Source organism: Peromyscus leucopus, chromosome 9 (assembly GCF_004664715.2).
Source record: "Peromyscus leucopus breed LL Stock chromosome 9, UCI_PerLeu_2.1, whole genome shotgun sequence".
Lineage (NCBI taxonomy): Eukaryota > Metazoa > Chordata > Mammalia > Rodentia > Cricetidae > Peromyscus > Peromyscus leucopus.
This window is the reverse complement of record NC_051070.1, coordinates 19,570,702-19,587,381: the sequence shown is the minus strand read 5'-3', so window position 1 is coordinate 19,587,381 and position 16,680 is coordinate 19,570,702.

Genomic DNA, 16,680 nt, shown 5'->3' with positions numbered 1-16,680 from the left:
CACTTATGCATATAAAATAAAAGGAAATAAATTTTTTAAAAGTGTGTTCCTGAAGCTTCTGTTGGGCTAAACCTGGGACAAGTTGTTGCACTTAAAGAGTGAATCTGAGTGTTTGTGCTTTTGAGTGGATCAGGTTTTATCTCTTCTGTCTTCATCACCTCCCATCCCCCCCCCACAAAACCTAGAGGCTCTGAGGTTGTGAGCTATTTCTTCTCGCTTAGAGTTTATCAACACACAAAGGAGAAATGCCCAACTAGAGTAAATAACTTGATAGAAGGTCTTGGATAAAATATTAATTTTCAGTAGCTGATAGATGAATGATGGCAGTGGTTTATAATGTGATTGGAGCCTTACTTAGGTAAAAGAATAAAGAAGGGTATTTAAGTCTGTGGTCATGATGAATAGCAACCTATCAACTTAGAAGGAGACCTCCAGAAACACACACAAAGATCAGCATTAAGTCACAGCACAGGGTCTGGCCAAGACTGAATGTTTGTGTGACGTTCAGCTTGTGTTAAAAAACCTCAAGATGCCCACATCACTGTCATCTTTCCAGTTTGTGCCACTGTGGGATTAGTGCCCCCAAAATGAGGTTCCACGGGGCTTCTTCACCACTGCCATCACATACAGCAAGAGAAAATTATTAAGGAAACTGGTCCTCAGGTACTGCGTCTGTTGGCACCTCAACCTTTGGCTCCTGAGCATCTATATCTGTGATAGATAAATTTCTGGGTTTTTGGTTGGTTGGTTTTTTGTTGCAGTGGCAGAGGTGCTGGTGCTGGTGGTACTGGGAATTAAACCAAAGACCTTGTATCTTCAAGACAAGCTATATGTCTAGCCCATATTTTTGTTGGTGCTTTAGAGGCAGTTTGTGGTGTTTTGTTTTAACATCATGAATAGACCAGGAAAAGATCTTAACTAGAAACATTAGCATTTTCATCATTTTAAATACCTCTCCTTATATTCACAGAGAAGTGTGGCTCTCATCCCTTATCAAATAGGCTTATTTTGGAGAAGTCAGAGATCATTACAGAAACCCACAATTAGTCATAATGCTAATCAACTGAAAATGGGTTCCCATTCGCAGCTCATACATTTCAGGATCAGGGACATATACCTAAAGATCAGGGACCATCCTGGAAGAGGGGACAGAGGATGGTAGGGACCTAAGGTCTCAGGCATTTATTGTGAAACAATGTCCTCTTAAAAAAGAAAGAGGATGTAAAGTGGAGATGGGTATAGAGGCTGAGGTAGATCTGGGAAGAGCTGGGGACTGAATGTGATCAAAATATGTTGTATGAAATCTTAAAAATATTATATTATTTAGCATTTTAAGAGGCACTGGCTAGCTAGATACTAGGAACATAGGAATAGATAAGGAAATGGAGCAAATGGGTTTCTGAAAAATAGCAATATTAAGAAATAAAGAATGTCAAAATGGGAAGATGAAGTCTAATATATTTGGAAATAAGTTCATTTTCAAACCCCTATATTTAATTCCATTCCATTAATAATTCAGCACAGCTGGGAAAAAGCATTTGGATGAGAGTAGTACTTAAAGAGATTTAAATATGATCATGATGAAGCCAAAAAAAAGGTAGATATGAGTTTGCCAAGTGAACCTGGAAATATTGCTAATGTCTTCTGGGCTGTACATTCTACCAGTCATGGCCATGAAGATAAGTTATTTAAACTTGCTTTTTCTTTGTTCTAGGGTATAAGCTCCTTGCATGGAGACCCTGGTCCAAAAATTGAAGTGTATTTTAGCGGTGACTGTAATGGCTAATCTTCATCGTTAGCTTGACCAGATTGAGAATTACTTAGGAAACATGTCTTTGTGAGTATCTGAGTGGGTGTTTCTAGAGGCTGAATAATTAAGAGGAAGGAAGGAATCTAGCTTAGTGTCAGCTTTTATCTTTCTGTTGCCTAACTGGGAATGAAATGTAACCAGACATCTCATGCTATGTCACTATGCCTTCTCTCTTCTTAAACTGGGAGCCAAATTAAACCCTCATTGCCAGAGCTGCCTTTTGTTGGGTATTTAGCCAGAGAAAACATGAGAAAAGCAATTAATACAGTGCACTGTACATCATCTATACCATGAATAACAAATACAAAACAAAAACAGTATCCCCTTAAAACTTACCCAGATGTGGTGGATGACCACAAGGAAACAGTGCCTTCTGGACACAGCGGGACAGCTGCACCTGTGAACTCACAAACTCAGGGCAGCTGGACAGCATGCACACAACCCGCGCATGCCCACAACATACCAAATACCAGCATGGAGAGGGCGGTTGCCGTAAATTCCACACCCAGCAATTGCTATTAGCAGTTGTTAGGTCCTGGGAGAGGGAGGGTTCATTTTCTTTAAAGTGTTGTCCTCAATCAGTTGACCACGCTCCAATGGGCAGGACAAATTGAAGTTGATGTTTTGTTTTCGTTTTCTTTCTTTTTAAAGAGGGTACAAAGTTAAATTAGTGGACAAAGGGAGTAGATCTAGGAGAGGATGGGATAGAGATGAATATGTTTAAAATGTATGAAATTCTTGAAGAACATATTATATTATCGTATTAGTCAGAGTTCTCTAAAGTAACAGGACTTATAGAATGAATCTCCCTATATGTAGAAAGGGAAAGGGATTTACTAGAATGACTTACAGGTCCAGCTAATCCAACAATGGCTAGCTATAAACAAATTGTTCAATAATCCAGTAGTTCAGTCCACGAGACTGAATGCCTCAGCTGATCTTCAGTATATGCTGGAATCTTCAAGAAGTGGGCTTTACCCCCATGGGACTGGACTAGGTCCTCTGGATAAGGAAGATAGTTGTTTCACTCGAACAGTTTTGGAGGGCACCCAGACAGGGGGATTGGGATCTGTCCCTGGTGCATGGGCAGACTTTTGGGAGCCCCGTGCCTGTGGTGTGACGCCTTGTACAACCTTGGTGCAGTGGGGAGGGACTTGGACCTGCCTAGGCTCAGTGTGCTGGGCTCTGCTGACTCCCCATGGGAGACCTTGATTTGGGAGATGTGGGGATGCGGGGTGGCTTGGGAGAGACGGCTGGGGGGTGGGAGGAGGGGGTATCTGTAGGTATGTAGAGTGAGTAGAAAATTTCTTATTAAAGAAAAAAAAGAAGTGGGCTTTAATGTCAGTGAAGGAATGGACTTGCTAGAGAAGGCAAGAGCGAGCAGGCGAAGAGCGAGGCTTCCTTCTTTCGTGTCCTTTATATAGGCTGCCAGCAGAAAGTGTGGCTCAGATTAAATGTGTATTTTCCCACCTCAAAAGATCTGGATTAAAGATGTGCCTTCATACCTTAAAGATCCAGATTAGAAGTGGATCTTCCCAATACAAACAATTGAATTAAGCAAAATTTCCTCACAGGTATGCCTAGCCATTTTTGTGTTTTAGTTAATTCCAAATGTAGTCAGACTGACACCAACATAGCCATCACATTAACATATTAATATTATTAATCACAATAACATTAATACTGCATGGTATCTATAGGTTTAAATATAAACGAACTTATCAATTCAGGTTGAAGTATTGTGTTCGGCACTGCAATGGCAAAGATCAATAGCAATGGAAGCATGATGAATGAGTTCTTGCCTCCCATTCAGATATCAAATTTGAGTTAACAAAAGGGGTACTTCCATAAAGTGGTTTGAATTTATGTAGCAAGTAAGTTTAACGGTTTCAGGGAGACAAGGAACAGGGGCAGTCAGTAATTGTAGGGGAATATCCGGGGAAACAACACGCAGAAGGTCTTTGAAATAAAACATTGACAGATAAAGGACATTTAGAAGGTAGATCGAGGCTTATACAGAGATTGGGGAAACAGATGGATGAAGAGTGGGTAGGTCAACACACAGAAAAAGATCAGGAGGAAGGACAGATGGAGGTCAGTCCAGACAAGGGAACAAGATGGCAACTGGAGAGACAATCTCAGGACAAATGGTAGAAAAATATTCCCGTGGGAAATACCAGAGCAGCTCTTAAAATAAGAACACCATAATTTTCACATTCAAAAAGTATTTGAACTTGGAAAATCATCCATTTACACTGTAATTCTGTACTTTTATATTTTCCAATTCTATGACTTCAGCAATAGCAGACAATAAGGCAGCTTAATACAGAGACACAGTGACAGCAGAGGAGAAACACAGGTTTAGGACAAGGGGTGGCTGAATACTGGCTCTGGGAATAATTAGGTTTTCAGAGTCAATGTTTAGTTTCTTTTAAAAATAGAGAATGCTTGGAACACGCAGCCCTAAATGGTATGTCTCCATCAAATCCCTCCCCTCAGGGATCAGAAACCCCATACAAGAGGAAGCAGAAAGAGTATAACAGCCAGAGGGAATGGAAGACACCAAGGAAGGAAGGCTCTCTAAATCAACAGGATCTGTGCACATACGAACTCCCAGAGACTGAGGCAGCATGCACAGGGCCTGCATTGGTCTGCACCTGATGGGATCCTAGAACTTTAAGGAGAAGTGGACACATGCCCCCATCCTTAACCCCAAAGCTATCTCCAGTGGAAAACCACTTGTGAATAAAAATGTAGTTTTCTCCAAGGGAGAAAGAGTGAGAGTCGGCCCCATGCCCAGCAGTTAGGTGGCCAACAGAAGGCTAATTCAAAGGCATCTTTGGAGGTTCCTCATTTCATAATGTCATGCCACACTTTTTTTTCTCTCTCTTTTTTTAAATTTTATCTTTTTGATTTTTGTCTTTTAACTCAAAAGGTCCTTTGCCTATTATGCTGTGTACTATGGCTTCTAGTTTTGTGTTTTTATGGGATTCCTGAGTGTATGAGTGAATGGGTCTCTGCATCTCTATTTATTTCCTGTGCCTTTTCTTGGGCTCTCTTCCTTCTATTTTTTCTGTCTTATTCAAATGTATTTGGTTTTGTTTTTTATTATATTTTATTATTAAAAATTATAGAGAATTCTTTTTTATTATTAAGAAATTTTCTATTCATTTTACATACCAACCACAGATCCCCCCTCTCCTCCTTCCTCCCACCCCCCAGCCTTCCCCCACAACCTGCTCCCCATTCGCACCTCCTCCAAAGCAAGACCTCCCATGGGGAGTCAGCAGAGCCTGGTACACTCAGTTGAGGCAGGTCCAAGCCCCTCCCCCTTCACCAAGGCTATGTAAGGAACCCAGTGCCTAGAGAGAATAATTCTTGAGACACAAGTCATGTAGTAATGAAGTTTATAAGGCTTTTGATACAGCATTATTGATATAGTGTTTAATGACTAATATTTGGTTTAGTACTATTTTTAACCAACTGATAATTGGTATTAATTAGGAAAAATTTGGCATCATACAAACTATTATGAATTTCTTTCATCTTCCAAATGCTTGGGTTTTTCTTCAAGAAGGAAATGATCACTGGCATTCATTAACTATGTTGGTTTAGGTAACATTGAATTTGATGCTGTGGTATCTAAAAAAAATTTCCCTTTGAGAAAAAGTTCTATTACTTCTTTTATTTTGTATATTATAATATAATGACATTGTTTCCCCATTTCCTTTCCCCCATCCAATCCCTCCAATATAAGTCTCCTTACTTTTTTCCCATTTGTTACAAAGAGAAGTTTCTTTAATGTGGGATGAGGACTGTATTTATCTGTGGGTATGAGGACAAATATTTAGAATGCAGTCAAGGCATTATGCTGGTTTGATAAAGTGATAGTTGGAGGTTCTCCTCCAAGATCCATGATTTCATTCGCCCTAGGTTGTTGGCTGGGATTCTTGTACCAGGCTGATTTTCCTGTGTTGAGAATCTTAAGTCCAATTAGAGAGCTGTTGGTTACTGCCAATGTGTGTTTCACTACTGTACCCTTAGAGTTATCACTGACGCTCTGGTCATTGTGAAAAACTTCAAAATTGTGATGTTTGTCATTAATAAGTAGTTTAACAGGATGAAGCAGTCTATTTGGTCTATTTTGCCTTCTGTATTGGTTTTGTCATTACTACCAACCTTGTGGGAAGCAGGGACTGTTGTTCTTGCTTGTTCCATCTCTTAACTCTCTAAAATTCTTCTGAAGTAGATCTCCATCCTCCTGCTACTCCAGGCCTCACTCCTTACTACTGCACATATGAGTCCTTCAGAACACACCTCACCTTTCCTTCCCATCCCTTCCCTTTTCCTCTGATCTATCTTGTGACACAACTGTGTAGAAAAACCCACACTAACTTTCCATCTCAAATACATCTTCTGAATTTCCATATCCTCTAAAAACTAGTTGACCTCTTCCATGTATGTCTCAGACCACTGTCTGTAGCTATAGTTAAAAAGCTGAGAGTGGGGTTTAGTTGACCTCTTCCCTGTACCATTGTCTGCAGCTACAATTAAATAGCTGAGCGTGGGTAAAGTGCAAAGCAGTTGTTTGACTCAGTTTTAGAGTTGTCTATTTCCCTCATCACTGTAATGAAGTATAATACGGAAAGTGTTTCCTAACAAATGAAGGAAGTTTATTTAGCTCATAGTTGTGGAGGTTAGTAAAAAGTTCAAAAAGGACTGACTCTTGATTGGCTACCTCATAGCACAAGTCAAAAACAATGACATGAGTACTTATTAGGAGCAGACAAATGACTGTTTCAGAAGCACAAAAAGCAAGTGTAGGGAGCAAACTCAGGATTTCATGACAGTCCTCTTGAGATGTTCCATAAGTACTGTTCTCTAAGACCCAGTGATCTAAGGACTTCCCACCCAGTCCTTCCTCTTAAAGCTTCTTCTGCCTGACAATAGCACCACTCCCAAGAACTGAGCTTTAACACAGGGGCCTGTGAGAAACTAGCCACCATCCAAATAGGAAGGGCCAAGAGAATGGCATTAGCATTTGCTTAGCTCTCATGAAAATGCCTTGGCCATATCACAGCATAATATATGTCATCCAGGTAGGGAGGCCATGTGAGACAGGAAACAAGAATCTAGGCAAGGGCAAAGCTCACTCTTCCTTTAACAACCAATTCCCATCGTAAATAACGTCTGCAAGCCTCTGTCACTCTAAAACTTGAACTAATAATCCTTTCTGAAGACAGTATACCAGGACCCAATTACTTCCCATAGGACATATCTGTAAAAAATTTCCACAATGGACCACCACCACATCTGGGACCAAGCTTCCAGTCCATGGACCTCATGGTTTACAAATCATATGCACACAATAGTCACCTACAAGGACAGCATGTATAATCCAACATCTCCAACTCTGACCACCACATGTTCCATGGAGGTCTCTACACATTGGAAAACAATGTGACAGTACCTTAAAATGTTAAGCCTAGAGTCACATGAGAGTTAGTTTTGATTTATAACTTGATTGACTTGATAATCACCATGTAAACTCACCTCTTGGAACACCTATGAACTATCTAACTGAGGAAGTATGACTCAGCCCATGTGTGGATGGCACCATCTCATGTGCTGGGTTTCAAAACTGAAAAACTGGCCAAATTGAGCTGAGTATCATTCTTTGCCTCTCCCTGTAGATGCAATGTGACCACTCATCTCACTCTCCTACCACCATGCCTTCCCGATCATTCTGGATTATACGCTCAAACTGCAAAACAAAACTACTTTTCTTAAGTTACATTTGCCAATTAGAAAAGAAACTAATACAAATTACCATATGGCCTAAATGCTCACAAACCAGTGAACAAATACAGTATTCTCATAAAATGACTACTGTTCAGCAATGAAAGGAGATGAAGGGCTGATGCCTAATAGTTCATGAATGAACTTCAAACGTGTGCTAATAGAAAGGAGTAGGTATGAATGAGCGCATATTCGATGACTCTGTGTATACGTGAGTTCAGACTAAGTAAATATATAGATATAAAATAGTTTGGGGGACTCTGAGGTTAGTGGAGAGAAGAAAGGAGAGGCAAAATGATTGGGTCCTACTGGTACAAAGTTTGGGGCAGTGATGGATATCAATGCTTATCATTAGATGGCAGTGATGGATACTGAGCAAATAGTTGAGTTACTTTAGACAGTTAATGACCTGTTCTCAAGATGTTAAACCCATAGTTACACATTTGACCAGCTGATCTAGTGAAGTCACAGGTGTTTGTACAAGATGCTCCTGTTGGGCTTATTTATAATAGCAAAAAAAAAGTTAAAAAAGAAAAACCCAAATCAAAAATGTCTATCAATGGATGAATAATTTGATCAAATGTTGACAGACCAAACCCTCCAAACTGTACACTTAGAAATGGTGATTTATAATAGTGTTCTCTGATACACTTGATTTTTCTAAAAATGTTTATATTTAATTTTCTAAACAAATGTAAACCACTTTAGGATTGTAAATGAAAATTTGCTGAAAACAATTCATAAATGGTCATTAAGAATCATTTAGATCAAAAATCTAAAACTAGGTTTTAAAAACACACACTTTAGTTAAACTTAGAAATTAAGAACACTTCTAAGCTGCATGACTTATTTTCAGAGCAATGTGCCAGTGGCAGCAATATTTGAATGTTCCATGTGTGCCAGAATCTGGACTCGCTACATTAGCCCTAAGCATACCAGGAGGACATTGAGATTCAGATAGGAGGCATTAAGGCCCTGTCACAGATAAACCAATTAGAATAAGGAACTTTCTTAAGGTCACAGAGCTAGGAAATAGGTAGAGGACATGAGAGCCTGGCCACTCTGAGGTTAAAGGTTAAGGTTCTTTCCAAGTCTCTATACAAGCCTGCAATCTGACCTCTGTTCCTCTGTGTCCTGTCCCTCCTTGACTTGGAGAACTCTTGGCCAGGTCTGTTTGGAGACCCCTCACTCCTCAGTGAAATCCTAACCTGGTTTTGCAGCTAGCTCTTAGACCCATGGGTATCACTTGTGCTCCTCACGGGGTGTTTTGTTTCTTCGCTCACTTGTTTTGATGTTCCACAGGTGTTGAGTGTCTTTTAGTCACTGTAACTTCAATGTCTACCATTATATTTAGCATTTTGTAGGTATTCAGGGGGGTTTTGTTAAATGTATTAGTAATTCAATAAATGAATAAAGCAGCAGTGTTAAGTGATTTGTTATAGTAAGAAACATGAGTAATCGGTACGTAAGACTAAGCTACCCAGCTATCACTCACCAGATATATGTATCAGATGGGTTGGGTCTAAATCTTCAGCTATGGATATGGAGACAAAGATGAATAGGACCCAGTTTATTTTCTTATGTGTGGGGGGAAAAGAGAAGATAGAGTGTATGGTATAAGTGTATAAGTCTCTCTCTCTCTCTCTCTCTCTCTCTCTCTCTCTCTCTCTGTGTGTGTGTGTGTGTACACATTGCTCATATTTGCCCCTCCCCTGTCCCTCCTTCTTCCCCTTCTCTGGTCTGCTTCTTGTCTCAAATACTCTTCCTTATACCTTCTCTCTCTCTCTCTCTCTCTCTCTCTCTCTCTCTCTCTCTCTCTCTCTCTCTCTCTCTCTCTTCCACCCTCCTCTCTCCCCCATATATATGTGAGAGAAAACATAAGACATTTTCTCTTTCTCCTTTTTCTTTCTATTCTGTTTAGTTCTCTAAGACAAGCGTACATCTGAGTGATACAGTACAATATTTTAAATTTTATGTTACTCACAGTAACAATAACCAGGTGTTAAGGGTCTGTAGTGAAGATAATGAATAATCATATGTGAAGGGTATTTTATATATTCTATAATCCATAGTTTGTTTAATTTTAGTATGTTCCTGGAGTGTCTCACAGGTTTTATTTTGAACCTTGTCAAATTCCTCACAAAGACTCAGCTACTTCCCAATAATTCCTTAGAATGTAATCAAAAATTAAAATATTTTAAGAAAAGCATCTCCCTTTTTATTAAAAATATCTGAAGTATCACCAAAATCACCTGAGGCAGACAGTCCCTGATACTCAAGCATGATCATTCATTTTTCCATGTCACTGTGATTTTCCTCACTTGAGATAAATGTAGTCTGACATATTGATTATCCATTCTTGGCTATGGGAGGGGATTTTGCTCATATTGATCTAACTGTTTAGGGATGTTTGTTTATATAGATGTCATGTGATGCTTCAGAAAGGTTGTGGTTCAAAACAAGAGGCAACCCTACTAAATTATGCACTACTTGTTATGCACAGCCAATAGGAAGGTACCTGGGGCTTGGAGTCTGTCTGCTCTGGGAAGAGCTTCCCTGCTACCTTGAGCTAAGGGTATCAAGAGGCTGATGGCCAGACTGGCTGTCTCCAACTGAAGTACCTCTCCTTAAAAATATTTGCTGTATCTTTAACTTATTTAATTGAGTTTAGGGTGTACATGTCATAAAACTGACTCATTTTAAGATTACAATTCAATGATTTCTCAAATTACTAAACTATACCATCACCAACATAATCCTTCTTGGGGTTACTTCCGTCATCTCAATAAGACCCCTCATGCCCATTTATGGTTAATTCTCATTCCCATTCACTACCTTGGGCAACAACTGTCTACTTCACGTCCCCAGAGAATTTTCTTTCATATGCACTTTGTATAAATGGGAATACATAGTAATAATGTATCATTTATGTCTAGTTTCTTTTTTATTCTTTGATGATTTCATATATGTATAGGACATTTACAGATTATACCCATCCTACACTCTCCTCTACACCTCCTTCAAGCCCTAAAGCTCTATCAGTATACCAGTTTTGATAATCGCATGCTAGTCAGACATCAGCATATTGCTGACAAACACTACTCACTACATGGTGCTAACACATTTTGTCTCTCTGGTCACCATTTCTTATACATGTGGTGGCTTTCTGGATACTGTGAACATTGTACTCAATTCCTTTTAAGGACACCTATTTTCAATTGAAAAATTGGAATGGGGTTGTTGGATCATAGTATAACCCTAGTTTTAACATCTTAAGAAATTGATAAACTATTTTCAAAGTGACTTCAGTATTTTGTATTCTGATTCGTACATACAGATTTCAGTTTGTCACATCTTTGTCAACATGTTTTGCTGCATTTCTTTGGGGTACACCTTTTGTAATGGAGCAAAATTGTTAAGAGTTGCCAGGCGGTGGTGGTGCACGCCTTTAATCCCAGCACTCGGGAGGCAGAGGCAGGCAGATCTCTGTGAGTTTGAAGCCAGCCTGGTCTACAGAGCAAGATCCAGGAAAGCTAGAGCTATTACACAGAGAAACCCTGTCTCGAAAAAAAAAAAAAAAAAAAAAAAAGGTTGAGTTTATTTCTGGGTCTCAGTTCTGTTCCAAAGATTTATGTGTTCACCTCTGTGTCATTGCTACACTGCCTTAGTAAGATTTCAGAGTTGATGAAACTTTTAACCTAAGAGACTAGCAATAATGGCTGGATTTACTTTGCATTTTAAAACTTTGGGAAAATATACAAGTTAGTAAACAACTAAATACAAGAGGATAAGTAAATTATTTTTATAAAAACCCTAAATACAGAGAAGTGAGGTATATATTATTGCCAACAATAAAGGAAACAAGAGAGCATGCCCATAAAATAAGTTTAAAAAAAGTACTAAATTCCTTAGGTACAACACAACTATTATTGTCTCTTAGACTAGAGGGGATTATGTCCTGTGTTCATGAAATTGAGGATAAATAGTACAATAAATAACATCCTTCCACTAATTTTTGCCTTGACTGAACCAGAAGTTGCAGAATTTCCTTGTTATATATACTATATTAAAATCTTTACAAATCTTAAACAAAAGAGATTTGTCCTAAATTTGACTGAAGTTGAGACAGATATTTTACTATTAATCATTGTCCCATAAATTTTATTTCTTTCAAACACTGATCTAATGAACTGTGTAGCAAAAAATAAATGGCATTTTCCCTCCAATATGAACATGTCTTCTAGCTACAGTAGAGAAACTACACTCATTAAATCTCAGCAACATGGCTGACTGACCCCTGATTGGTTATCCAATACTAAGTGGTCCAGCCCTAGCGACATACCTGTGCAAGCAACACTGCACAGATGCAGCAGGATGTATTTCTATGTTTATTCCTCTATGTGAATATGGAACAACAGTGGTCAAAGAGAAGATTTGAGATGAGTTGGGAGGGTAGACATGGAAGGTGTATGAGGAAAGAGAGGGAGGGGGAAATGATATAATTATATTTTAATTAAATAAAAAAATTTAAAGTACAATGACACTATACCATAAATTAAGATCAAAATTTATGTTAATAATAAACTTAAGCAAATAAAAAGATTGATAAAGTTGTTTGCCTAGTTCAGATAACTAACTCCACTCCTTATTGATAGAATTGAAGAAAATCTATTCTTCCAAGGCAGTCAAATTATAAAACCAAACACTAAATCCTTGTACTTGGTAAATACATAGGCTATAAACCTAATGTACCATAAGATCAAGAAAGATAGTATGAGGGGATAATTATTCTAAAATCCAGGTCATTTTAGTTAATTAATATCAAATTTTTGTCAGAAAATACAAATACATCAAGGATCTTAATTTCACAATATCAATTCATTACATATGTAAAGAGCACTCATTGTGGAAAGTTGTAGATTTTCCAGGCAGGAAGAATGTATAACCTTATCAGCCTGCTTAAGACCAGATGAATTCACCATTATTTAACTATACTCTACATCTAAAAGACAAGATCATAATGAGGAAAACTGGATTTTCTTTGTTGACTGGCAAATGAGCAACAAAGACTATCTCCAGCACTGTGGAGCGAGTAATATCAAACCATAGGTTAAACCAGCTCAAGTCTATTCCCCCTTTTAATACAGACAAAGAACAGAGTTCTCTTCTGCAGCCTGGTCAAAATTTTGTGTAACTCTGAAAGGGAACTCATGATGGAATGGTAACTAACGTTGACCAAGTTGTACAAGGGAAACTGGACAAAGGTGTATAAGGCATCATGACGACATAGGGAAGCCACCCTAAGAAATAATAACCTTCATTGTAACATCACTCTTCTCAATTTTAGGAAGCTAGATTCAGTCATTCCCACATGCAACCGGAACTTCCCAGACATCATTTGTGTGCAAGCTCCCCCAAGACTATAAATAGCCAAAAGGTGTGAATGGTGGTACTTTAATGTACTGACAGGCTTATTTGAAGATTGATTTTTAAAAGGTGACAAATTTTGAAAATCCCAATATTCACCTAGAAATTAAGATATGATCCTTGTATAGTGGTTCCTGAATTCACTCTGATGGGCTTTAAAATCCTTACATACCTAGCAGTTGAACTACTTACGCATCTTCACACAACATTCCCACTTATCACTAAAGATGCAAAAGGCAAACTACCACAGCAAGTCTGTACTTAGATCTACATCAGATGACAGATTACTTTCCTTTTCTTCCTTACTATGCTGTACTGGGTGTCTGATGAAAGTCTTTTGGGGGAGCTCATTGTTTCTTAATAGTTTCCTTTATTGTTATGTTCCTATACGTTCCTGTTTATTGACAACTATATTACCAAACAGTATTTTCATTCTACATTCCTTCTCAAATGCCTTTATTGTGTTGGAGATTTTAGTATAATTTACTTAGTCATTCAAACTTAACAAGTTTTTAAATTAGAGGTTAGTGGATGTGAAGTACTTTTCTGATAAGGAGTCTGTTTTCAGCTTGGCATTTTGTATGGGATTGTACAGACTCACATACACATTTTCTTTCCCAAGCATAGCTGGAACGGTTGACTGGACTAAGAACTCAACTGCTTCCTATACAGAAAATAAAAACTTGGTATATGATGATTCATCTTAATGGTTCCCATGCCCATGGTAATTTTTGTCATCAAATTCAGAGTTAGAAATCAAGTAATCAATATTATTGGGATGCTTTAGCATGAAAAGCACACATAACAGATAACTTGTTCCAACCAGAATTCTCAAAACTTGAGTATTTGCCTTAACATGGGTTTCTTTCCTACCATGCTCCAATCTCTTTCTAACTATTGATGTAACTACTGACTTCAGAAAAGTTAGACTTCATCCACACCTGCAGTTGAAGAGGAGATAAAGTTGCTAGACAGCCAGCCACCTAATGAACCGCTGCTTTCTGAAGATTAAAAATGTAATTAAAAAGACGCTGTTTCATGGAGAAAATTTATAAATTATGGTTTTTCTTGAGGGAATTAATGTAGTTTCTCGTATAATGCCATATTCAAGATCATTCCTTTGTATTATGCAACTTAAACATTGGTTCCTTGTGTGTGTGTGTGTGTGTGTGTGTGTGTGTGTGTGTGTGTGTGTGTGTGTTTACATTATATTCAACTCTGGATATATACTTTTCACATTTTCAAAAAGTCAATGTAACACATGTTTCTTAAGTCCTCCAAAGCCCCTCAGCCATCTGCTGTGTCCCACTAAGACCTGTGTTCCACTCTGGATCTGATCACCTCGTCGTCACACATTTCAGCCAGTCTGTTCTACAGCTTGAACACTCTGTCTGTGCTGTGCCCCTTGCCTGCTTACCCAGGCCTTCCCTAGAACTACACTGAGCCTTGTAGTTGTTTTACCCCAGAATGGAAAATTCTGATTTTAATTTCAGTAAGTTCCTCAGAAGATTTCTAGATCTCAAGCAAGTAACATCTAGTTCAAAGCATGTTTGTTCTTACTGTTGCCTCTTTTCTAGCTTCATCTGCTTTTTTTTTTTTTTTTTTTTTTTTTTTGGTTTTTCGAGACAGGGTTTCTCTGTGTAGCTTTGCGCCTTTCCTGGAGCTCACTTGGTAGCCCAGGCTGGCCTTGAACTCACAGAGATCCACCTGGCTCTGCCTCCCGAGTGCTGGGATTAAAGGCGTGCGCCACCAACGCCCGGCTGCTTCATCTGTTTTTGCCCACCCCTCTTCCTTCCAGGAATTACATTCTCACTCTCAGAGCATCTGTTGGCATACATGTGTCTCCTCTCAAGTGGATTCTATGCTGAGAATCTCAATGGCTCAACAAGTGTTATGGCCCACTATCTGGCTAGGCATAGTGATCCATGCATGTTATTCCATCCCTTCAACCTGAGGTTGAAATAGAAAGATCACTAGTTCAAGGCTAGCTCAATTACATGGGAAGATCTTATCTCAAAAAGAAAAAAATAAATCTACTTACAGAGACCAGAAGAACTTCCAGTTGAGCACAAGCTTTGCTTTTCTAGAATTCAGTGATTGTGGCATGAAAATTGAACTCCAGTTACATATCTGTGGCCTCCTACTTGTATATCCTGTCTAATATAACTTTTAGCATATGTCTCAGTTTGCTTTCTTTTGCTGTGATAACAACAGAAGGGTTTATTTCACTCTACAGTTTACAGTCCTTCATGAAGTGAAGTTAGACCAGTAACTCAAAACAGGAACCTGGAGGCAGGAACTGGAACAGACACCATGGAGAGTGTTGTTCACTGGCTTGTTCTTTATGGTTTGCTCAACTTTTTTTTATATAGAATCCAAGACCACCTGACCAGAGGTGGCATCCCCCACAGTGAGCTAGGCCCTCCCACATCAATTATTAATCAAAAAAAAGCTCCACAAATGTGCCTACAGACCAATCTAGTAGACACATTTCCTCAGTTGAGGTTCCTTCTTCCAAAATGACTCTCTAGCTTGTTTCAAGTTGACAAAAAAACTAACCAGCATGAACTCTTTATGAAAATTTGAATGCATTTTCCAAGTAGCATATAATAATGATAATATCTTACAAGAATCCATTGTGTCAATGATGAACTAATGTCCATGATCTTTCCTTAACACCATCCTACATTCATCAGTCACTTGCTACTGTGCTCTTAAATGTGTCTCTTCTGATAGGTGGTACATAACACTGTAAGATGATACCCAGTAACTCCCACTCTTTAGTAATCTCTGCCCCTTGAGTGCAGGTAGGACCTATAGATATGATGTGAAAGCAGTCTTTCACTATGTTATCTGAAGAAAGACCCCTAGTCAGATCACTATGCACTAACCAAAGGGAGATTATTCTGGTGGGTCTGATTTATTACAGGGACCAGAAGAGAGCTTAGGGCTTTGCTGGGCTGAGAAATTCTCCTACTACTTTTAACACAGTACGTTGTCATGTGTTCTATAACTTCAATAAATTAATCAAACCATGCAAGCTTGGGAAAGGGCATCAGACTCGGAGAAGACTAACACTAACCCTGGTCAGTTGCAGCTCCTGATCCTCTGAAGGCAGGACCTAGTTATATGCCCAGACTCCTGACTGACCGAAAGCTTTTGCAGCTTTATGGTAATTTGTTACACAGCGGTATCAATAGTTTTGTTCACATTCGCATTTGTCTACCAGTCAAAGTTCTTAAAGGGCAGTGTCTATGTTCTTTCATCTTGATTATATCAATATCTAGCAAAATGCTTTATAAATAACAAATTATAATATGTTTTTGTTAATGAATGTCAAATAGTTAAAATTCTGAAAATGAAAAGACTTATTTGGGTTTTGGTAGTGCCTTCCATATTAATTCTGAAATTTCAAATCGCAACATATCTTAGAAAATTTAATGAATCACATTTAGTTCTTAGTTTTTTCATCTGCATAATCTTGAGATCTAGTAACACCATCTACTACAAATAATGGTGCTAGGTACAAGGGAAGGGACTCTTCATTTAAACAGACATGCCAAGCCATACTTCACATCTATAGTAATGCTCACAAAATCAATGAAACAGGTCTTCACTGAAATACAGAATGCTAGTGGGGCCTG